The sequence below is a fragment of the Lontra canadensis genome, unplaced genomic scaffold (genome assembly GCF_010015895.1).
Source record: "Lontra canadensis isolate GAN:19392208 unplaced genomic scaffold, GSC_riverotter_1.0 scaffold25, whole genome shotgun sequence".
NCBI lineage: Eukaryota > Metazoa > Chordata > Mammalia > Carnivora > Mustelidae > Lontra > Lontra canadensis.
The window spans coordinates 7,476,682-7,500,294 of NW_022631019.1; the positions used below are offsets into that span (position 1 = coordinate 7,476,682).

The following is a 23,613-nucleotide window of genomic DNA, read 5'->3' on the forward strand; positions in this document are numbered from 1 at the left end:
CCAAGGCTTCTGCTGGTCCCTGAGGTGGCATGGCCCGGAACGAAGCAGGCCCACAGCTTCAGGGACCTCTCAAACCCCAGTGGGCACCAACGTACCCATCACTGCCAAGTGCTTCCTCCCTGGAAGTTCAAAGTCCAGAGTTGCAGAGCCTGGCCACGGAGGGAGGGGCAAGACACACCTGCCCATGGCACCCACGGGGAGGGACGGGACTGGTAAGTAAGTTGGGGCTGCTGACTCCCATCCGGCGCACACAGAAGGAGTGGCTTACAGCCTTGCCCTCCCTGCCATTTTCTAGACCCTCCACCTTGGCCCCTGTCCTAACACCATTCCCATCAACTTCATCAGCACCCAACCCCTCTGGACTGGCTTCCTTGGGATCCCAAGGGAACACTGAACAAGGACCAACACATGGTAAGTCACCCGCTGTGTGGCAACCTCCCACCACAAAACCCACCAAGTCTGCTGCCTGCAGGGAGATGTCTGACAGCACTAGCCTCACATACGACCCTTCCCTGCTGTAAGGGACAGGCTTTCGGCGAGGGGCAATTTCTGAGCCGGGATCAAAAGACACCCGTGGGATGTGCCTGGGTGGCTCAGCTGGTTGAGAATCAGACTCTTGATTTTGGCTCAGGTCGTGATGTCAGGGCCTTAGGATCGAGCCCAGCACTGGGCTCCGGGCTGTGTGCCCAGCAGAGTCTGCTTGAGATTCTCTCTCTTCCTCTGCCCCTCCCTGGGCTTGCATATACACACACACAAACACACACACACAAACTCTCTCAATAAATGAATAAAATCTCCAGGGGGAAAAAAAAAAAGACACCTGTGGCTTCTCCTCTCAGGAAGGTCCTGCCTGGGCTGCAGGACCACCCATAAGAGCTCCCACAAGTCACACCTGAGCTCAGAGCAGCTCTGTGACCTCTGGCTTGCAGACGGACCAGACCTATGGCTCCCAGAGAGGATGCACAGAAATGACCCAACACTTAGCTCCAGGAGTGCTGTCTGCTAGGGCACAGGCCTTGCCTACAGCACCCGCGTGCTGCTGGCACCATTCAATGTCATACACTGGTAATGTTGGGAGGATTTTAAAGGCCAGTTATTCTAATATCCTTATTTTACCCATGGCCAAACCAGATCTGGAGGGGAGAAAGCAGAGACTCAATGTCAAAGCCAGGGCCAATACGCCTGGTCCTGTTCCTAGGCCAGGGCTCTGTCCTCAATCCTACATCTTCTTATTTTCACCTAGGGTGCCTGAGCTGCCGCCATCCAGGTCAGAACCCTCTGAGAAGGGCCTCCTTGTGCCTTCTTCTAAGAAGGAAGCCCCAAACTGGCCAAGCACAGCCCCCACCCCCATTTCCCAACCATATCCTGGGCATCAGGAGCAGCTACCTTTGCATCCCAAGAGGCCGGTGTCCGAAGTCCACTCCAATGCTGGGGTTACAGGATCCCCTTCTATGGGAGGGGGTTGACAACCGTGGCGGCTGAAAGGGCAGGTGAGATGGAAGGAGTCTTTGCTTTCAGTCAACGAGTTCTGTTTGCCTACCAGAACGAAGAGGGAGAACAGATTATTAGGCTACAGTGGAGACCCACAAAACTATTCCAGGGAAGAGGACAACAGATGGCGTGATGCCGACATCTCACACCGCAACCTGCCAGCAGTTGCTGGTAAGAGAGCCTCGGACTCTGCCTGCCAGTCAGCAGACCGCATCGCCATGCTACGTCCGTGATCGACCCGACGACCAGGGCCCCCTTTGCACAATCACTAGCCAATCGCTAAGCAGCTGTGCCACTGAACAAAAGAATCAGACAGGTAGGAGCCATGATAGGCCGATCAGATGCCACCCCGGCTGGTAACAGAGGGATCGCACCCAAAGCTCCGCGCCCCAGGGGGAAGGTCAGCCTGACAATGGATCGCTCGGACCCTGGAGGCCAGATCAGAGCCACGCAACCGCACGAAGCCTTGGGCTCTCCAGCCTCCACTCCCTCCAGACTTTCCCCAGACCAGCTCCCAGCTGCTCTCATGACCCCCCAGTGGCCGTGTGGGAGTCTCTAAAAACGGAATCGACAGGTGTCTCTGCAACGACCCCGGATGGTCAGTTTGGTTTCTTCTGCCCCCCCGCCCCCAACTCCCCACCAATCGTGCTGGCCCCGTGCCATCTCATCCCCACTGAACAGAACAGAGGACGCAGGCACATACCGAGAGGGGCTGCGGAGATTCGTGTCATAGGTGGCGGGCCAAAAAAAGGTGGCCAAAGAAAGTTGGTGCCCTGCTACCGGCAACCTTTGTGTCAATTTAAGCAAATATTGTGGTGTTTCCATGGTGATTCCTGTTTTGAATATCCACTACACTCACTTTTTAAAAGGGCTTTTCCTGTTTGCATTTCAACTTCAAATCCGTAAATATTTTCAGCCTTTTTAGAAAAATCGGCCAGTGCGCGTTCAAACACAAGCACAGCACCTGACCTCGGTGCACAAGCTTCCAGGCCCAGAGGTCCGGCCGCATGGATGGGAGTGGGGTGTGGAATCCCCAAGGGGGTTCTCTATCTGCTCCCACACCCACCCCCCTTGCACATGGGGTTGGCATCAGGGAGGGTGGTGGCTGAAATTCCGGTCCCTTCCTTCCCCTCCTTGGCTGGGGGATGGCAGCGTCCAGGGTGCCTGTGTGCTCCCAGAGCGTGTGAGTGTGCTCAGCCTGTCTCCATGGTGTGGTGTGGTGTGGGCAGCAAGCAGTGGGTTCTCCAACATGACCCAGCCCTTGGATCCCCGAGCCTCCCTGGAGGGCAGGAACCCCTCCTCTCCTATCTCCCAAGGTTGGGCCCAGAGTGGAAGCGGTGGTTGGGCTGTGAAGGTGAGAGGTCTCAGCAGCAGCTCCCCCCTGCCTCTGCTCTGGGGCACTGCCACCGTGATGGGCCAGTGACAGTGGCCCCGGGGCTTGAATCAGCCTGGCTCCCACCCCACCCTTCGGCACCATACAGGGTTAACAGCGGGTTTCCTGGTTTCCATGGATTCCCGCCAAGCCCCTAATGTGAGTTTCGTGTGATTTGGGGGAAGTGGATTTCCTTTGTTTTCCAGTTTGGGAATATTTTTTTCTTTAAAAAAGAGGAAAAAACACTTTAATGGGAACTTCAGGGCCACTGGGAGACTTACTCTTCTGGGCTCTGACATTCCCCTGCCTGTTGGTCCAGAATCCTCCAGAGCTCTGGGCAGCCCACCCACCAACCAAATATCTCCAAGCCAGAGAGAAAGGGGTGCCTCAGACCACCGCCAGCTCCCTGCCCCCAGAACATTCTTGGGCTGGGGGAGGGGGGCTCCAGCACCATTCTAATATGCCATCAGAACGGCCCCCGCCTCTCCTGAAAGCCAACATCTTGTACAGGTGGCCCACACTCTCCCCTTGCAGACATACACATTTCCCAGGGAAAAGGTCAAGAAAAGCACTCCCAGCTCCCTGAGTCCTGGCAAGGAGCTTTCTAGAAAGACCAGACCCTGGGGGTGCCTGGGTGGTTCAGTGGGTTAAGCCTCTGCCTTTGGTTCAGGTCATGGTCCCAGGATCCTGGGATTGAGCCCCGCATCGGGCTCTCTGCTCAGCAGGGAGTCTGCTTCCCTCTCTGTTTCTGCCTGCCTCTCTGCCTACTTGTGATCTCTCTCTCTCTGTCAAACCAATAAATAAAAAATAATTAAAAAAAAGAAAGACCAGAGCCTGACCACACACAAATGGGAATGTGAACGATACTAGGCTCTTGTGCGCTGGCTCAGAAGGGGATTCTAGTATCAGGAGAAGAGGGGTTTCTAGACCCTGGTGGGGCCCTTGTCTGGCCTCTTCCAGCTGAGGCAGGGGCCTACCCAGGGCAGAGGGAGCTTCTCACCTTAGCAGCTGAACAACTGAAGAAAGGGTGTGGCCAGGGCTCTTCCTCCCCCTCCTGCTCAGTCTTCCCCATTCCTGCCATCCTCCAGCCCTGCCAGGGTGCGGCCTTGCTCAGGGACTGTCCCCAAGCAAGTGGCCTGACCTATTTACCAAACCAGGGCACAGGCCTCGGGGCCTGCCATGGACGGGGCCCTCCCACGGCACAGGCCCCTAGGGCCATGGTGGCAGCAGGAATCTCGGTCAGTAGGTAGAGAGCCCAGAGGACAGAGCTCTCTGGCCAGCGGCTCTGGGGTGAAGGGGTGAGAAGCCATGTGCAGGTACAGAAATAACACTGGGCCGAGAATCAGAAGACACAGGTCTGAGTCCCAGTCAGGCCACTATAGACCTCTCCAGGGCCCCATTTCCTCACACCTTCTTCCCTCCTACCTAGCAGCTGTGGTAGGGCATCCCCAAGGGAGGGGCAAGGTGCTAAGAGCGCTCCAGAAACTTCTCCAGTCCCACCACCTTCTCCTTCCACACTTCTTCAAGGTAACCTTCCAGAATCCGCTCCAAGCAGGCCCATATACTTCTCTGCTCTCTTCCTCACGCATCCTTCACTGTGGCATTTAAATCTGTATGGGACTAAAGCAATTTGTTCATGAGTCTGTCCCCACCATTGGGTTTTTAACTCCTCAAGTGCAGAGACCAGGTCCTAATTATCTTTGTGTCCGCAGCATTTAGCACAACAGCTGGCCCACGGTGGGCAGCGTAGGTGTTTGCGGAACTGAACTCATGTCCCTGATCTCACGTCACAATCAGATGGGCCCGGCACAGCTTCCTCCCTCTCTAATGACAGAACACTCCACGGCCGTTTTTCCTGCTCCACTCCCTCTGGTTCCCCTAAGCCCCCACCCGCATCTAGATCTTCTCATTCCTGCATCAGCACTGCGAACGAACAACTCCCAGGTTCAAGGGGAGTGCTTGGTGACCCGATCCTCCCCCGACTGATGCCAGTAGAACGGACTGAGCAGCTCCTATGTGACGGAGAGCATGCCGGGAGTGCAGGGCACACCAGCTGAGCGGTTTTCACCCTCTGCCAACAGGTCCACGTGATGCCTTCTATTTACCAAGCCCCGTGCTAAGTGTTCTACACGTGTGATCTCGCCACATCTTTACAACGCAAGGTAGGAAGGACTAGAGTCCCCGTGGATTGATTAGGGAAGGGAGGCACGGAGATATGAAGTGACTTGCCAAAGGTCACACGGCTCAGGCCTGGACTCAGGGCTGACAGGCTCCCAGGCCCAACTCACATGAAAGTTCCCCTCTGTCCCCACCCCTGGTCTCAGCATCGACCCATACCTAAGGCTTTTTCTGCTCCTGGATCTCAGTCCTCCTGCCCCCAGACAGTTCTCCCTCAAACCCCCTAGAGCCAGCAGGAAGCGCCCAGAGGTCACAGCCAGAGGGAAGACAAAGGTCATGCTTACGTGCTTCCTTCTGGCTGGGCTGTGAATGGGGGCAAGTGAGGCCTATGGGGAGGTGCCTGGGGAGCAGGAGAAACACCTGAAGCTACTTGGTAAATGGGTCCCAGCCAAGGGCATGGCCTCCTGGAGGGGAAAGGGGCTGAGCCGCCCACTGCTGTCATTTGGTGAGATGGGGACAGGAAGGCCACCCAGAAGAAGGCCGCTCTGAGTCAGAAGGTTCTGTGGGAATGCAACAGCTTCCATTTCTTCTCTCCAAACCAGCAAGAGTGGCGGGGGGGGGGGGGGGAAAGCAAGGGGGCTCCCCCGGGGGGAATGAGCGTAGGGGGGTAAGGGGCACAGAGATTTCTGCTGCCTCCTCCACACAGGGACCTCCTATTACCAGGCCCCTCTGCCAAGGAGATGTGGGACTGAGAAGCAGGGACACAGGAACTTCTGATTTTCATCTGGGTGAATGCATACGGTGAGGGGGCCCAGCATCTCCCCAAAGGAAAGAAGACAACAGGAGGTGACAGGGAAAGATCTACACCCGAGAGGATAAAGGGTTGAAAGATCAGGCCAGGATGGGGGCAGGACAGAGCCCTAATGAGCAGATTTCATAAACCACCGGGAGTGAAAACAAAAACACAGACGTGTACATTGCCCAACTTCAGGCTGTATGGAAAAGGGGGGAAAAAAAAACAATAAAAAAATCCACATCTTAATACAAAAATCCTACATGATGTGTTGTGGCACGAAAGTGTTTTTCACTGCATTTTTCATCCGTGATCTCACACAGCCTACGACGGGTCCGCCCAAAGCAGAAGGTATTTGATGGTACACAAACAGAGCAAACACATACACAATTAACCAAAACAAGGGCAGCAAATATCCAAATTGGTCCGAGCAGGCATCTCAGGACTTCGGGTGGCCACCGGAGATGGCTACGTTGGCTCTGCGGATGGGCCCCTCGATTTCTAAGGGAGAAATAAGGAGGGACAAGAGTGCAGCTCAAATGGAAGAAAACTCGGAGTTCTGAATTCTCAGAACCCCGCAAGCGGAACTCCGGGCCAGCTGCTTATGTGACACAAGGTGCTGTCCTGCTGCCGACGGGGGAGAGGGAAGGGACCCACGCCCCGGACGCCCCTCCTGCCTCGCTCACCCCAGTTACTATCCGTCTCCTTTTTGTTCCACCCCTCCCCCCTTTTAATTGTTGGATGAGTTTACAGAGCTGTGTGCCAAAGACAATCAACTCTAGGGAACAGAGTTCTACAAAAAGGGCGTGTCGCCAGAGGGAGCCGGATATCCATGGAAACCACCACCTTTTCAGGGCAGCCTAGGTGAAGCCAGGATGAGGGGGATGGTGCAGCGGTAGGGAGAGGACACTCCACGCAGAACAGGGCCCCAGAAAATGCTGGGCTTCCCGATGATCCGAAGGAGCCCCATGAAGTGTGGAGGGTCAGGAGGAAGGGCCGGCCAGAGACCACCATGATGGCAGGGCTCTTGCAGCTCACGTGAGCACACACGTGCAGGCACACGCACAGGGGCCACCCCTGCCAGATCCTGGGGACAACACGACACGGAAGTTTAGTGTACAAGCCCCGGAGCCAGGCCGTCAGTCAGGAATCCAGGCTCTGCCATTTACAATTTGGGTGACCTGGGGCAACTGACTTTAACTTCTCTGTGCCTCAGTTTCCCCATCTGTAAAATGGAATCATAAATCAAAAAGGCTAAATGAAGGCGGGGATAAGGGTCTCCAGACTCTGCTGCAGTGCAGGAAAATAACAGTTGATGTTTATCAAGTAGTACATACTAAGGATTTTAACCCATTAATACGTATCATCATCACAAGAACCCAACGAGGTGGGTTATCATCTTGACTGGAGAGCTGAGGAGCTAAGACTCAGGGAGGGATGTGACCCACCCAAGGTCACACACTCAGAAGCGGACTGAACCCAGGCCTGTCGGCCACCTTTGCACCATACTGCTTGACAAGGAGAGGCAGGGGGAAGGAGTTGGGGAGGGAGTGAGGGAGGGATGGGCTTCCAGGAGGTTCTCTTTCCAGACTGGACCCCTGGGTGCATAGCAGTGGGACCCAGACATGTTTCTCTCAAGCTTCCAAAGGGAAAACAGAAATTTTCCAAGCCAGGGACTGCAGATGGAAAGAACAAGCAGCAGGGGAAAGCTGAGGTGGTCACGTTCTTCCGGAGTTCCCATCCCAGTCCTGACTAAAGGAGGCCCTCTGGATCTCCCCAGTGCCCACGCGGGCATGTCTAGAATCAAGACCTCCCTGGAGGGAACAGAGCAGCGCCTCCCAGCCACAGAAGCCCAAAGCCTGGGAAAGGTCTTTCTTCTGGGTCGGAGCCCTGCAAACAGCCCAACTGTCTGCCTTCCCAGAAGCTAGCCAGATCCCTGCAGGGGATGGGGCACAGGCAAGGGAAGTAAAGGGGAGCACAGGCTTCCCCAATGGCAGGTGTAGGCTGGAATCACAGGCTGCCGCCTGAGTGGTCTGGTCCTCTCCCTGCTCCGGAGACGGAGGCCACGCAGGCTTGGTGGCTCAGCCCTTTCTGCCATCGACCACCCAAACTCATTCAGATATTTCCTCTCTCACTTGCTTTTTAAAAAAAATTTAATGTTCTCTATAATTCATCCGTCCCAGAAGATAATCGATAGAGCCCGTAATGAAAATCTGAGCCATATTTTATGATCCGCTGCGAGCAGAAAGGGCCACATCAGCAGGTCCGGTTTGGGCTCTGCCTATCTGTCTTGCCCGCCGCTCCGGGGATTACACTTCCCCAGCGGGTCCTGCCCACCCACAGCCCCCATCCGGAGCGAGGCCCTCAGCCACGTGACCGGGGCGTGGACCACCCCGCAGGAGAAAAGGCTGGGGCCACGACCCCGGGACCCCAACGCTCCCCCCAGCACCCTGCTGCAGGATGCCACCTGCCATCGCGAGGTCTTCCTGAAGCGGCCCCGGGCCGGGACCCCCAGCACCCCCACCCTGCCACCTCACCCCCACCTTTAGTTCCGGCCCTTCCCGAAGCCTGAAGACCCTTACTAGGATCAGGAGGCCTGAGCTGGGGACCCCCAACCACAACATTCATCCCCACCGAGAAAGGCTGCCGGCTCCCTGGGGGCTCCCTGAGTGGGGGAGGGGCCTCGGCGGAGGGAGGCGGGCTTCGAGGTACACCTGGGATTCTCCAATCAGTGGAGGGCGGGTCATTATTGCTCGTTTTTACTACCTCGGACACGTTCCTCCTCTCCCTGGTCTGGGAACTGTGAGGTGACGATGTGGATGAGCCAGCCTGAGGGGGACACACTGGGGGTTCAGGGGAGGCAGCCTCCTCCTGCTCTGCCAGGGCCAACTGAGGGCAAGCAGAGCCCCGCCCCTTGCCCTGGCACCACCACCGGGAGCCAATCAGCAGGCAAGGCTCTGCTCCTCCCAGAACCCCTTGCTGCCTAGCACCAATCAGAGAGCGCCACAGCTCCTGAACTGGGCAACCCCAGCAGGCCCAATCAGAGCCCAGAGGATGCTCCAACACCCCAGGAACAAAGCCTCAAGCCAATGAGAAGGGCGATTCCCACCTCACAAACTACTATGCAGCCATCAACACCCATTTACCCAAAGCAAGAAAACTCAGATGGCTCTGTTGTTTAGAATGCGGTCTAGTAGAACTTTCGGGGCTGTCCAGTATGGGCAGCCACTGGCCATGTGTGGCTGCGGAGTCCTTGAAGTCCGGCGGGTGTGACGGTGGCGCTTAATTTTTTTATTTGACTTAATTTAAACAGCGACACGTGGCTAGAGGCTACAGCATTGGGCCGCACGGGGTTAGACAGAGAATTTCATCGATGTCGGAAAAAAATTCTTAATAAAAAATTTAAAAGCCTATTATCCCAAAGCAATGGAATAATCATTATTAACTACAATAACAGAAATAGTGAATGTTTACGGGCACTGTGTGCCAGGCTCGGTGCTCAATATTTTATGCGGATCCTCACACTGAATCTGCCCACTTCCAAGTTGCAGACGACCACGATCCCCACTCTATAGGCGAGGACACTGGGATTCAGCAAGCTTGAGTAACCCACCCGAAGTCGCCCTGTTGGGTGGTGGCAATATTGGGTTTCAAACCCAGGTCTCTCTGTTCCCCTAGCTCATGTGTTTAACGAGTGCACTGCATATTTTAAAATTATTTTCTTTACACTTTCTTTGTATTTTCCAATGAGCCATAAGCATGCATTACATAATCAAGGAGAAAAATGTGTTTTTTAAGACCCTAAAAAGAGGCAAATCCTTCCTCCCCTGGTGGGGAGTGTAGAGAGAGATCTCTGGGACCCCTGACCAACTGGGCCTCCCACTTTCAGATGGAGAAAGAGAAGGAGGTGAGGTCAAGGGTCCCCTCCATCCCTCATGCTCCCACTGCCCAGATGCCAACACTGAGGCGGCAGGGGTGGGGGGGGTGCCCACAGACCATGCCGGGGCCTAGGCTCCTCCAGCAGCCAGGCTGCCAGCTGGATCCGGGTTCCTCCCAGCCCCACCCCAGAGTCAGTTCCTAACAGGTTTCTCAGCAGGTTTGCAACCACCACCCAGGTCTGCATCTTAAAGAAGGCAGCAGGCCACAGGGCTGTCTGCAAAAGACAGTGCACACCATTCTTACTATGGACCACCTTTCCCACTGCGTTCTAGGAGAGCCAGGAACTCTGGGCCAGCAGCCCAAGCCTGGGGACACCCTGTCTTCCCTCTGTGAGCATGGACAGGCTTGTTCTTCCCAGGGTGGGGCGGGGGGCAGCCACTGCCTTCCTTTGCTCCCTCTTGGGACTGCATCTAGGCTCAGAACAAGGGGGACGATGAAAATCCTCTTGAAAGGTCTGTGATGAAAGAAGCAGCCCCAAAAAAGAAATGGAACCAGGGAAGAGTCCAAGTTGTTTTTGTTTTTTTTTCCATAGCACCAACTAGGGGGTGTGGGATAGCGATAACCCAACTCAGTCTCATTTCCATTTCAGCTGCCCCCTCTCTCCCACCAATCCCAGATGGGCAGACCAGTTCTCCTTTTGGGCTAGGCAGGATAAATGTCCTTACTTAAAAGGGTTTTTTTTTTTTTCTTATTATTATTATGGATTTTCGGTTCCCTGCTGTCTGCCGTTCTCTGTCATTTCCAATCTACCTTAAGATCCTCTTGGATTTATATATTTATTTTTTGGGTTGGTTTCAGGTGCTTCTAGTTTATCAAACAATCAGCCCTGTGAGGTACACTGGGTGTTTCCAGAAATTACATCACAAAAAATCATGCAATTAAAGTGTAAGGGAAAAAAAAACATAGCTGTTGCTTCACTTTGTATTTTAATTAGCGACTTATTGTAAACGTAGACTTTTAAAATGGAGGTGCCTAAGCAAAGCCAGTAAACAAGTTTTTCTAATGAATTAATTTCACCTCTTCCCTCCTCCTCCTCCTTCTCCTCCTCCTCCTCCCCACTAGCCCAACTGTCATCTTCCAGAACTTCTTGGCCCTCTTTTTATCTATTCCACTTTTTAATCCTTGCCCAACACATACTAGAAAAAGAATACCCCAAAATAAAATTAGGAGCCCAGCTTGTATGATCACAGAAGAAGCCTGGCTGGTGAGCATCCTGGCTGAGGACCTGGTGTGCCACACCCTCTGTCCTGTCCCCGGCCCTGCAAACCCCTCTCTGCCAGGCCCCAGAGATCCCTCTGCTCCTTTCGGTGCCCTGCACTCAGAAAGGGAGAGAGAAGAAGCCCAGCGCAGTGCCGACTGTCCAGGCAATGGGGACAGGGTGGACCCCTGGAAAATCTGCAGCAGGATCGAGGGTAGACCACCTGAAGAGTGAGGGAAAACCAAGCCATCTCCCCACCGCCTGGAGGAAGAAGGGGAGAGAAAGAAGAGGGAGCCTGCAGCTAGGGAAAGAGAAGCTGAAATTGGAAGGGTCTGTCTAGGTCACGTGGCAGCTCAGAGACAGGACACACCCATCAGTTCCAGGTACCCAGGCTGCCACCGCCGGTGACGTTCCTGAAGGTTGCTGTAGAGTCCTGCCTCTCCCTTCCTAGAAAGTTCCCAGCCTTGGGGATGGTGGTGGATGGGGAGAGTAAATTAATCTGCACCTTTAGCCTAGTTTCCAAAAGAGAAGGCTGAGCATGGGGATGGAGTCCGCAGGAATGGGAGACAAGCCTCGGATGTCCCAAAGAAGGGAAGATCCCTGGAAGCCACCTCTGCCCCAGATCAGAAAGTGAACATCACCGGGTGACTGAATGTCCCCGTTCACTGGGGAGTCTCTGAGCCCTCCTGTTGCTCCTCCCCGAGGCCAGGCCAGCTTAACTAGGGCTGCCAGGAGCACACAGCCTCCCTAGTCCTGCCTCTCCAAAACCAGTGTGGAGACACCATGGAGAAGCAGGTTTGCCTTGCAGACTGTCTCCTAGGGCGAACCAGGCTAGTTAGCGTGGTGAGCAGAACTGCACGCTGGCCTTTCGTATTCTGAGTGGGAAGAATCCGAATGATGTCCCGTCCTCGGGAGAGGCTGTCATTCACCTGCTCATTCCCATCGCACACCGTCCTCAAGGTGGGGTCCTCCTTGCTTCTGACACTAAGCCTACTCTGGGGTTCCCTCCCCTAGATGACAGCAGGTGGCCGCAAGACGAAACTGGTGGGGAAAGGGGCAATCAAGAAGGCTCTAGAACACCTGGCAGCAGAGTCCTGGCCTCCCACTCACTAAGATTCCCAGAGAAAGGAAGGAGGAGAGGAAGGAAGAACCAGAGAGGAAGGGGCTGGACCTCCATGTCATCGAGCACCGGTGGGAAGCCAGACCCAGCCTCGCGACAGATCCTGCTCGGTTCAGCTTCAATCGGAAAGGAAAGCTCCCATCAAACATGGGCTGGGCAGGGATGTGGGCACCGAGATTAGGAATTTGGAAAACCATCTGAGGAACCTGGCCCTGGGAAGACAGCAACAGGATTTAATACCTTATCCCTGCTGTCTGGTAAACACCCTGAACCATCCCCGCACTCCGTTAGGCAGCCTCGGATCCTCAGGTGTGCCGGCGACGGGCAGGTAGAGACAGACGTGGGCAGAGACAGGAAGGGAGGGGGTGTGGGCCGGGGGGGGGGGGGGGGGGGGAGGAGCTGGCCTGGGAGGTAGGATGGGTGGCAGCCAAGCCAGACAGTCAATGAAACAGCTGACAGGTGCAGGGAAGGGGGGCAGGGAGAAGAGAAAGGTGAGCCGGGGGTTTGCAATACTTGGGGATGCCACCGTCACACCCCAGGGGGCTGAGTAGGATGATGGGAAGGGTCACGGGCTTGTGGGCCAAAGACCTAGAAGTTCTGGCCACCTTTTCACCCGATTAAAAGGGCATCTGGGGAGACGCTGTGGACCAGGCCACGGGCTCCCCCAAACCAAACAGGACAAAGCAGCAGATAGGGAGCTAGCTTCTGGGGCTTACCAATGTCACCTATGACAGCGACCCGCGGTGTCCTCTAGGGTCACTCTCTTCCTCCAACACACGTGCATAGACCTCACGCTGAGAAGAAAGTCCGGTCCTTCTATTGCAGGCTGGAACTGACATGCGGAAGCCAGTGTTGAGAGGAAGCAGGGAGGACAGGGAGCAGCCCTCGAGCTGCACGGAGGAGCCTCAACTCTCCAGGGGTGGCCTGGGGGCCATTAAGAGCAGATGAACAGAAAAGAGTTGCCCAGGGTCCTGGCTGTTCCTCGGGGTGGTCGGAGGCGAACCACCTTGGCTAGGATCGTGGCACAGAGGTCGAGCCTGACAGGGGCTCCAGGAGCCACTTCCACTGCTAGGCCCAAGCGGGCCACACCACTAATCTGCTTTTCCCATTTCTGTCTGCTCCTTGATGTAATTAGAGTTTGGGATTGAAATCCACCCGGAGTGTAAACCCCCCCCCCAACCTGATGCACTCTCTAAATGCTTGGGTACACAGCAGCACACCTCCCCGCTCCCTGAGAATCGGAGACTATTTCAAAAGTGAAAAGTCGCACCTCTTTTCAGTGTCCTCATCTCTGGTTTCTTTCAGCAACCCTCTCAAAGCTGTCCTCACCCTGGCCGCCTCGGCCACTCAGGTCCTCCCCCTCTCTATCCCCTCAGCCACCGGGGCCTCCTGGGCAGCACCCAGCAGGGGAACAAAGAGGTTCCTGGCCTGTTACAGGGCTGGGTCTGGAGTCCCTTGTCTTTTGCACGAACACCATGATCCCAAGAAATGCCACCTACAGACCCTGGATCCAAAAGGAAGCTGAGAGGCCCAGATGCAGAACTTTCCTGCCCTAAGCAAAACGGTTCGGGGTGCTGGCTTTGCTGCTGGTGATTTCCTGGCACCCCAGTCTGCTCCAAACATGACCGTGTAGGCCCGACTATAGCTTGTGCCTACCCTCCTCTGCTCCAGTGCCAAGTTCCCTGCAAACTCACAGAGTGCTGACACCCAGAGCTCACACCGTCTGCAGTGAGAGGAATCTCTGATTGCCTTCTGCCACCATTCTCCTCCAGTTTCTCAGCTCTGGTCTTGCCAGTATCAACACTTTGAAATCTTTGCATTAAACACACAGACACACACACACACATACACACACATACACACACACACACACACACATACACTACACTCCCAGACGAGAGACAGAGAACACACTGACAAAAAACCCACAGGACCTAGGGTTGGGGCTGGAAACCGGTGTCACCAGCTCACTGTTTCCCCCACATCAGGCAGGCGGCCAGAGAACCCTGGGCAACACGTGTCACAGACCTCGCCAGACATCGGTACACTTGTTCGGGTCCCTACCCTTTGGAAGCTGGTCCCCCAGTGCATTGCTTCGGGCCACTGCTGCTGATAATTTCTCAGAGATAAACAAACCGGTTTGAATAAAACAAGAACCAACCTGAAGTCTTCACCCAAAACTCAAAATGAAACTCTCCGATCTCCTGTTTCCTTCCCTTCTCCACCTTCTTATGCCATCATCATGTTCCCTAAAACTCAGACAACTGGATTTTTAAAAAATTCAGTTCTCTAGCCTTTTTGTTCATGAATATGACCGTACCTGGGCCCAACCTGATGGGATGCTGGCTTTTACCGAAAAACGTTTTGCTTTCTTTCTCTTAAGTATGCACAGGTCAGAAGGAAGAACAGACAAGGGGAACATGCCTTGGAACATGGACTGGTGTCCCGCCTGGGTCCTTTTCCCCAAGCTCCTTTTAGCCTCAGGTCTTTCCCCCACACCCCATGACTCCCCTCAATTGTCAGCCGCTTAGAAAAAGGGGTGGGGGGGAGCCTGTGTGGCTCAGTGGGTTAAAGCCTCTGCCTTCAGCTCAGGTCATGATCCCAGGGTCCTGGGATCGAGCCCCACATCGGGCTCTCTGCTCAGCAGGGAGCCTGCTTCCTCCTCTCTCTCTGCCTGCCTCGCTGCCTGCTTGTGACCTCTGTCTGTCAAATAAATAAATACAATCTTTAAAAAAAAAAAAAAAAAGACCAGACATCTGGTCTACCCCTCCTTTCTAGGCACAGAGGAAAGAGTTGCTCAGTTCCCTCTGAGAAGTCACCTGGTTAATCGAGGCTCAATGTCAAGAAAGACAGGAAGGAAGCCAAAGGGCAGAGAGGAAAGACACAGCTCTGAGGTCTGTGGCCACATGTGTCTCCCCACAGGCTCAGTGAGTGACATGCTCGCCTACCCCCAGAATCGTTCGTGCCTGACACGCCCTCACCCACCTCCCCATCCACCCAGTAAGACCTCTGTGCCCCTCCAGCCTTTCTGTGGAACGCGGTCTGCTTTCTGCTCTGAGGTAGTCTGGAACCTCTGCCAGGGCTCCCGCCTCCCAAGTCCCCATCAGTGGGGTCTGCTTGGTCCCTGTAGCTAATTTACACCCGTCAGGGTTTAAAATAGCAGAGGCATAAATGAAAAGTCCAATTTCTTCAAATTTGCATTGTAAAACCATCCTTCAACTTCCTTGAAATAAATTTTACTATTTTATTAGTGCAAACAAAATGGTAATAAAACACTAATACAGCGCCTTGTATCCAGGGGAAGAGCTAAAATTAACATAGCGCGAGCAGTGTTTGCTATTACATTCAATTACCTTTTTACTTGAGATTTACATTCTCATCCCCTTAATCTCCATAGTAGTGGCTTCAAAATCATTCCTCCCAGGCTCTGCCCTTCCGGAGCCCCCACAGCTGGAAGCCAGGCCTCCCGCCCAGATGGCGCTCACCCTGGGCATGGCGCCTACCCCCTTCACCACAGCTGCCTCTGGTCAGAGGGTACCACTTCTCTCCCCTGCTCGTATTTCCTCACGCCCCAGCCTCTCAGTGCTCAGCAAGTTCAAACCAAAGGGCTCGGACACAAGGCACATTCAGATACACGGTTATCAATAAGCAGGTGCATGAGGCATGGGCTGGGGCATTGTTTCACAAGTCGGCAGAGGCTCTTCTTGGCATAAGAAAGGGGCCAGGAGCTCGTGGAAGCCCTGAGGAGACTGGCACCTCTCGTTTGACAGGTTGTGGGAGAGGGTTTGCTGTGTGGCATGGCTGGGGACTGGATTGTGGCAGGAAGCTCAGCTGTCCTGACGTGGGACAGGACGGGAACCACTGGGGACAGCCTCAGACAGACAGCAAAGCTGAGGACTTGGGACGTGGCGGCTCACAGTGACAGAGGCAGGGGGCTCGCCCTCCAGTGCTCTTTCTTCCACAGAGACAGACCCTAAAACCGGACCGGTCACTCCAACCACAGCCACAAAGTGTCTGATGCTCCAAGAGGGTCCCTTTGTTTCCCGGAAGAGGTAAAAAAGCAGAATTCCTTGTCTGGGACCAGCCAGCCTTACCCCGAGCCACTGGTGCAGATGACCATGTTTCCAAGTGGCCCCAAACACTGTCCTGGTTCCAGATCTGTCACTGACTAGCTGTGTGATCGTGGACAAGGTGCCTCTCCTCTCTGGGCCTCAGTCTCTCCATCTGTGAAAGAGACACAATAGCATCTGCTCTGCCTTCTTCCAAGGCATGATCACTGTGACTAGAAGATCAAGAAAGCCCATCAAAGCCCACAGAGCCTGGAAGCTCAACAGCAAATCCATTCCCAAGATGGCCTGGACGAGGAGGGACAGGGGAGGCAGGGCCGGGGCCCCAATAGGGCCTCAGACATAGACACCTGAGTTCCAGTCCAGGCCGCCACAGACGTCTGCGTCTTTGCCTCTAACCCAAAAGACTCCTTTCTCTTACTGGTCAAACCACTGCCAAGAACCTGGATTATGCCTATGGAATCCTTTGAACTACTCTTGAAGAAAGAATCACCAATCTGCCCAGGGTCCAGACCGCCTGAGGGGTTCATTAGGAGAAATGGTTTGGGGCAGGGAGACAAGGTAATACAGGAAAAAAATTGATGTAAAGCCCCCTCCCCCCATAAGCCTTGCTTAGCCCAGCCATTACAACTGGAGAAAAAAGTGGTCGGGGGAAACACATGCACACGCACACACAGTCACATACATAATCACACAACCACACGCAATATCACTCACACCCTATTAGACACGCAATCTCACATACACAATCACCCATGCCCTCCTCCCCATTCCCCACTCTACCCTCCCAAGGTCTTTCTTCCTGAATCTCAAGCTTAAAACCTCTTCCAATGGACACTGGGAGGAACATTGTACTCCAAGCTGGTCCAAGCCAAACTCATCCTGATTCCCGATTCACATGGAATTCTGAGCCCCACTCGCACAAAGCTGCTTCAGGGATACCAGGAGGTAGGAACCTCCCTTAACACAACCAGCAGCGGGGGCAAAGGCTGCTGGCAGTTAGGCATGATTGGCCAGAACAGCCAAGAGAAACACTGACGTTCACTAGAGCCCAACCTGGCTGTCCTTGCTCCAGCCCTTTCGGCTCCTCCGTTCCTGCCCTCATCATGTTCTGGCCCAGAGATGAGATTCATGCAGTAGCTTTCTTACTTAACAAAGGGCAAAACCCACTGTAAGAAACAACCCCACGCACAATACACGAGGAGCTTTATTTGGTTCAAACTGGTCCTCTGCATTTTTTCCGCCTTATTTTTTTCTCCCCAGGGGGAAACAAAAGAAAGTTTGTTGGTGAGCCTCAAACGTTTCTTGGGCCTTGTCCGAGTTCTACCTTGTTTTTCTTCTCCTTTCTATCTGCCCCTCAACCCCCACCCCGCCCTCCCTGCCTCCCCACCTTGAATAAATAAAGCACCCGAAGCCAGCACGGGCTGGGAAGGAAAGTACAAACTATCTCATAATTTTATAATTTTTTTCATACACTGGCCTAGGGTTTTGGGCAAAGGACAAAAGCTATTGTTGAACAGCATAACACGAAGGTCTGAGTCACCGATACGCCTCGGCTTCTGGAGATCTCATAGGTTTCTGCCGCTGCCACAGCCGGTGAGCTCAGCACCCTGCGGGGGCCGTGGGAGCAGGCGCCCTCCCGCCTGGCGCTGCCCCGCCCCCGCCCCCTCCCCCTCCCCGGGCTCCCTCCTGGGCCGCCACGTTGGCTTTGTTGGTTTTTAATCACAGGGGAGAATTTAAAGAAAATGTTGTGAAATAAAAAACAAATCACCGTGGTCCCACCGCTCACGCTGTAATTTTCATTTTGGAGGATTACCTTCCAAGCTTCGTCCGTATGCATTTGTGATTTTTATATAGTTTCTATAGTGGCGTGCACTTGGCCTTCGGTGTTTTGTTTTGTTTTTTTTTTTCACTCACATAATAAACATTTTCCCAGGTTTCGAAATCATCTTCAACATTATTACCTGTAGAGGTGACACAGTATTTCTTCCGCCCTGTTACTCTTGGGTTGACGCTAGGAAGCCAGAGGGGGAAAAGGGGCCTGCGGGAGACCTTTCCACGAATGGAACCATTTAGCCACATACTGGTGGCCGCGGTGGGGGCTTTGCCCGAATGATCTGGATTACCCTGGCCTTGGAGTGTGAACCTGGAAGACAGGCAGAGGCTCCACCAAAACCCTCCCCATCCTGTACCGGGCCATGCACGCCTCTGCCCTCCTGCCCAGAGAGACGCTGGTTCCAACAACGGCCTTCATCCTGACGCTGACCTTCACCCCCACGAGCCGTACTTCCTCTTTATAAAGCGCCCTGGCAGCAAAAGGCCCATGACAACACTCTGCTCTCCATTTTTATATCTGAATATCGCAAAGCACTTAGCAAAGACTTTCATTTTCTCATTACCCCAAGGAGAGGAGGTCATTCGGGAAAATGGTACAAATATTCCCATTTGTCAAAAGCAAGGAGGAAGTGAGTTAAAAGGAAAATTCTACCACTTAACTGCGCCCGATCAGCCCAGGAGGGAACGCAAGGGCCTTCTCTGCCTCTCCATGCACCCAGTTTGCTTTTTCCGATGCAACTTCAGGAACCTCGTTACGGAAAAGATGGCTCAGGGCCAAAGCCAGGTTTCCATTTTGCTGAGAATCAATCATTCCCCGGTGGCCCCAGCTCAGGAGACCCTCTTACTTCTCAACTAAAACCATATTCTCTTATGATTATAATCATGTAAAATGTATATTATACAAATATATACAGTCACCAAAGAGGGGAAAAAGACCCCAGAAGACACCAAATGCTAAAGGAGGTGATATTACAATAGTCAAATTATGAGTGAATGTTTTCCCTTTTTTTATTCTCAAAAACTATTTAAAATATGGTTATATTCTCCAAGCACATGGAGAAAAACATCAAAAATCATCAGAATCAGCATAAGCATCAGAATCGTATCAGCCTGCGTTCAAAGGCTGGCTCTCCTCTAGGCAGCTGGGTTATCTCAGGCAAACTACTTAGCCTCTCTGAGCCTTATTTCAGGACTGGTACAGCAGGAGTCGAGCCACCACCTGCCCTGTGTCCTTCAGTCCCACAGAACGTCACGGTCCAGCATCTGACACCTGGTTGGCACTCAGAAAATGTCTATTTCCTTCACCTTTTAATAAACGGAAAAGGTAAAATCACCTCCGCTTGCTTGCTGCCCCTTGGGGACAAAAGCAAGAGGCTTCACCCGCATCCCCTCCACCTTCCTCCTACATCCTTCATCCCTTCTCCTGGCTCCCGTCACTCCCCCAGCAAGTCCCCAACACAGCCCTCAGGCTGCTGGTCCCAGCTCTCCTGGGACCCTCCTGGGACTCACCTGGAGGGCTTGCAGGGCAGGGGGGTCTGGGGGACGACAACACGAGCCCTGCTCTGACCTCCTCCACCAGGTCAGGCCCAGGCGAGCCCCTCCAGGGAGTAAACAGGCCTCGTGGAAGGACTCACTCGTTAGACACACTGGGCGATCCCCAGGTTTGCGCCTTCCTGGCGGCCGCTGTCCAGGAACAGGTGCCAGGCTGCAAAGGCCACCTGCTCCTGGGGGAGGGCAAGGGCCATGCTCCCGACCGCAGAGGGGAGGCCAAGGAGAATCAAGATGGTGCCAGTGTCTGGGAGCCAACGCCTCCCTGGGCCAGGCAGGCCAGGCCAGCCCAGGGGCTGCCACTTTGGGGGGGGTTAGTGAACTCAGCCCTGAGTGTGGCAAGCCTTCTCCCTGCTCCCCTCCAGTGCTCTGTACTGGGCTGACACGTTCATGTTCATGTTCACTCTGCTGGTTAGGCAAGTATGCTTCGGCAGAACTCTGGTGGCCACAGCCTCTGGGCTGGGGTGCCAAGACTCCAGCCTGGCCCGGGGCGTCCTGGAACCTGAATACAGCAACAGGCCTGAGCCCTCCACCTTCCTGCCTTCCTGCTAACAGACGGGGAGCGAGGAGTCATCATAGTGATGGTTGCCCTCATGGCTACCCCTAGTTCAAGGCGCCAGGCCTCTTACCAAGGGCCTCACCAGCATTATTTCATTTAATCCCAGCAGCAACCCCATGCTGGAGGCACTACGATCGCTCTCCTTTTACAAGGAAGGAAACTGAGCCTTGCAAGGGTTAGGGAAGTGCCTAAAGTCACAGTACTAATAAAGGAGGAACTAGGAATTTTAACGTTGCACTCAAGGATCCCACAGTGCCTCGGCAAGGGGGCCATTCTCCCGCACTCCACGGGACCTCTTCCAGAAAGGGAACCTCCTGAGAGGCATCCACAGCCACTGGGGGACACAGGACCCACCCCCCAAATCAGGCTGAGATCCTGCCAAAATGAGTGCTTCTCCTTGCCTCTTGCCCCTGAGGAAGAAGAGGTACTGCACATCCCCACAGAGAGAGGAGGGTCGAGTGAATGAGCTAAATTCTATGTATTTAGAAACATACAGACCTTACACCTGTAAGGTGGCTATGTCCGTCCCTGGCTCTCTTGGGCATGTTGAAGTGGGGAGGTCTAGGGACATGGGACCTTTGCAAGGGCCAAGTACAAGTAAATGTCTGTTGACCAACTTACTAGTGTGCGCATGGCGGAGAGGGAAAATACGGTGGGGGGTGTGGTGGAAGAACAGGGCCCACGGTACATCCAAACCATCGAACCTGTGCGCCTTCTTTGCAGACCAGGCATGACACCAGCTCAAGATGAGGCACCCTTTCTTTTGAAATTCAAATAGGCCTGTCATGGAGGCTGGACGTGGGGACCCCCGGACAAGGCTCCCCCGTGGCCAGCATTGGGTCCCGTGGAAGCCGGTGGAGCCTAGCAGGGTGGGGGCCCGGTGGTGGGCCACCCGGGCCAGACAGTCTCCAATCGTGCTGAGCACAGCACATCGCTTCATTCAGGAACCCAGAGTAAAACGTACAGCTGGGTCTCGAGTTGATTCAGCCTTTAACTCGTTCGGGATCGCTGGTGGAGCCACTGAGGCGACGGGGAGGGGGTGAGGCCATCCCTGGGGAAGTGGGCAGGTTGGGGGCGAACCCCTGCTGATAATGTGGATATGTACGAAAAGAAACGGTGATTTTTTTTTTCAAAAACCCTCTAAAAAACCCGACGAGCCTTGGGGGTTTAGGGAGGGATGAGTGAGTTTGCATTCGGTGGGGGACAGGGGTGGGGAAGCTTGTTTTCTACCCACTGCCAAATTCTCATTTACTGTCAGCTCCAATCCATTCAGAACTCACTGACTCAATTGCCTTTTCACGGGGAAAGGAGCCTACACAATACAGGGGACTTTTCAGTTCCATATTAGCACACAGGGCACTGGGCAATGTCCAGGAATAAACACACACGTCCCTCCCAGAGGCCACGGCCCCCACCCTCAGCCCCAAACAATCCAGCCAACCCCGCCTGGGCCACATCTGCTCTCCCCTATTTTAATACTTTGGGTGGTTGTTTTATTTATTTATTTTTTAATGTATTTTGACCAGTAGAGAAGTGTGTGTGTGTGTGTGTGCGTGTGTGTGTGTGTGTGTGTGTCTGTGTGTACACGCACACATGGGCACAATTTTCTGTGTGCTGGGAAAAGTAGGGGCTCTCACAAGTAGAAAGGCTTGTAAGAGTTAATTCTAGGGTAGTTCCAACTCTTCTTTTTGCCCAAAGAAAGAAGGGATGGGGAGAGATGGAAAGAGATCCAAATTAGGCTTCCAGAAGGTAGGGATTTTGGCCGGGGCGGGGGGTGGGGGGGTGAGGGGGTGGAGGGGTGTGTGGGGGGTAGGCTCCATTTAACCTAATTCTGGAAAGTGTTGATTGTAGAGAAATTAGCATGTGGTCTGGGAATGTCCCTAAGAACTTGGCAGCCACAAAAGCTCTTCAATAATCACATTAAAATAATATCAACAGTAATAATATAATTATTATAAAAACCGGGGTCCCCATTTTCCAAGTGTTCACAATGAGCCCAGCACTCTACTAAGTGCTCTCACCCATAGGCTCAGGCCATGATCCCAAAGACCCACCGAGCAGATGCTGTCTCCCAGTAGCCCACATCCGCACAATCAGACAGTTATGGCCTCCACCCCAAGTCAAAACGACAGCGAGTGAGAAAAGAATTTAAATCCCATTCTGCCAACTGTAGCCCCACCATCTCGCCCTGACCTGGGAGAGAAGAAACCTGTAGGGGATTCTAGAGAGGAGGAGGGCCCAGCACCACAAAGGTCTTGGCTGCAGGCTGGGAGCCCAGCCCCTGCCTCCACCACTGTCCTCTGGGGGCTCCTGCATCCCTTTAGCCTAGGCCCTAGGAAGGAAGCTCCCGCCCCTCTCATACCCCCCTTGTCCAATAGAACTTGACAGTGATGCTGGAAATGTTCCTTATCTGTGCAGCCCAACACAGTAGCCACGAGTGGTCATGGAGTACTTGAAATGTGGCTAGTTCACTGAAGAACTGAAATTTTCACTTCAGTTCCTTTTAATTGCCGCATGGGCTAGGGGCCGCCAACTGGCCAGTCCAGATCCAGAATCCCTCCAGCTGCCCCTTTCCCTCCCAGCCAAGAGCGATGTTGGAAATAAACTTAAAAGCGTCAAAAGATAGAAGTGTGGCCCACTTGCAAGGTCCCTGCTCAGACACCAAGCCTCTCCTCCATCCTGGAATAGCCCTCCAAAAATCACAGGTCTACCTCCAACTTATCTCTCTCCTTCCCTCCCTCCCTCGCTCCCATCTTTCTTTTTCTTTTCTTCTTTTTTTTCCTTTTCTTTCCCTTCTTTTCCTTCCATCCTTCCTCCCTCCCTCCCTCCTCCCCTCCCTCCCTCCTTCTCCTTCCATCCGTCCTTCTCTCTCTCCATTTCTTCTTCCTTCTTTCTTTCCTTTCTTCCTACCTTTCTTTACTCCCTCCCTTCTGTCCTTTCTTTCTTAGAAAAAAAAAGCATCAGTTTAATTAGATAAATCCTCTGAGCACGTGGCCTGGAGTTCGTCATGGAAATTAACCTGCTCCCAGATCGCAGATAGTGAAACAAGAACCGGGGTGTTCTGGCATAGCACAGTGAAATGGGAGAGGCTGGTGGCGATTCACACAACTCATCTTCTGTAAGTGCCCCTCGCCCCTCCAGTGCCCCTTGCTTCGCAGCCCCCACGTCCTTGGCTCCCTAGGTCACTACCTCCAAGCAACCTCTGCTTCTTCTCCTGGCCCCTCCCTCCCCAACTCCTCAGGCCCCGGGCTGCTCCCCATGGCAGGACCACCCAAGGGCAGCGGGGAAGCCTGGGCTCCATCCCCACCATGCCCCATTTCCCTCCAGCTCTGCCCTCTGGCTGAGCACCGAGCTTAGCCTTCCATGCGAGATAGTCCAGGGATCAGCTTGGGCTCCTCGAATTTTCACCCCGCAGTCCCCACTGTGTGCTGCTCCCCCAGCTAAGTGAATTCCAGAAATAATGCTCCAAGTCAAACCTCAGTGCATGGGGGCTATGACTACTGTCCTTTTCTCTGTGCTCACAGGTGGAATTCCAACCCCATTTTACAGATGCAGGAACAAAGGATTAGAGA

At 53.9% G+C, this 23,613-nt stretch overlaps 1 protein-coding gene across 1 annotated transcript in view; it reads right to left on the minus strand.

The window, feature by feature from the left end:
- CASZ1 (castor zinc finger 1) overlaps positions 1-23,613 on the minus strand; it is a 144,917-nt gene that overhangs the window by 110,761 nt on the left and 10,543 nt on the right. Inside the window, exon 2 of the mRNA XM_032863382.1 lies at positions 1,387-1,536. The gene's annotated coding sequence lies outside the window, so the exon portion shown is untranslated. The remainder of the gene's footprint in view (positions 1-1,386; positions 1,537-23,613) is intronic.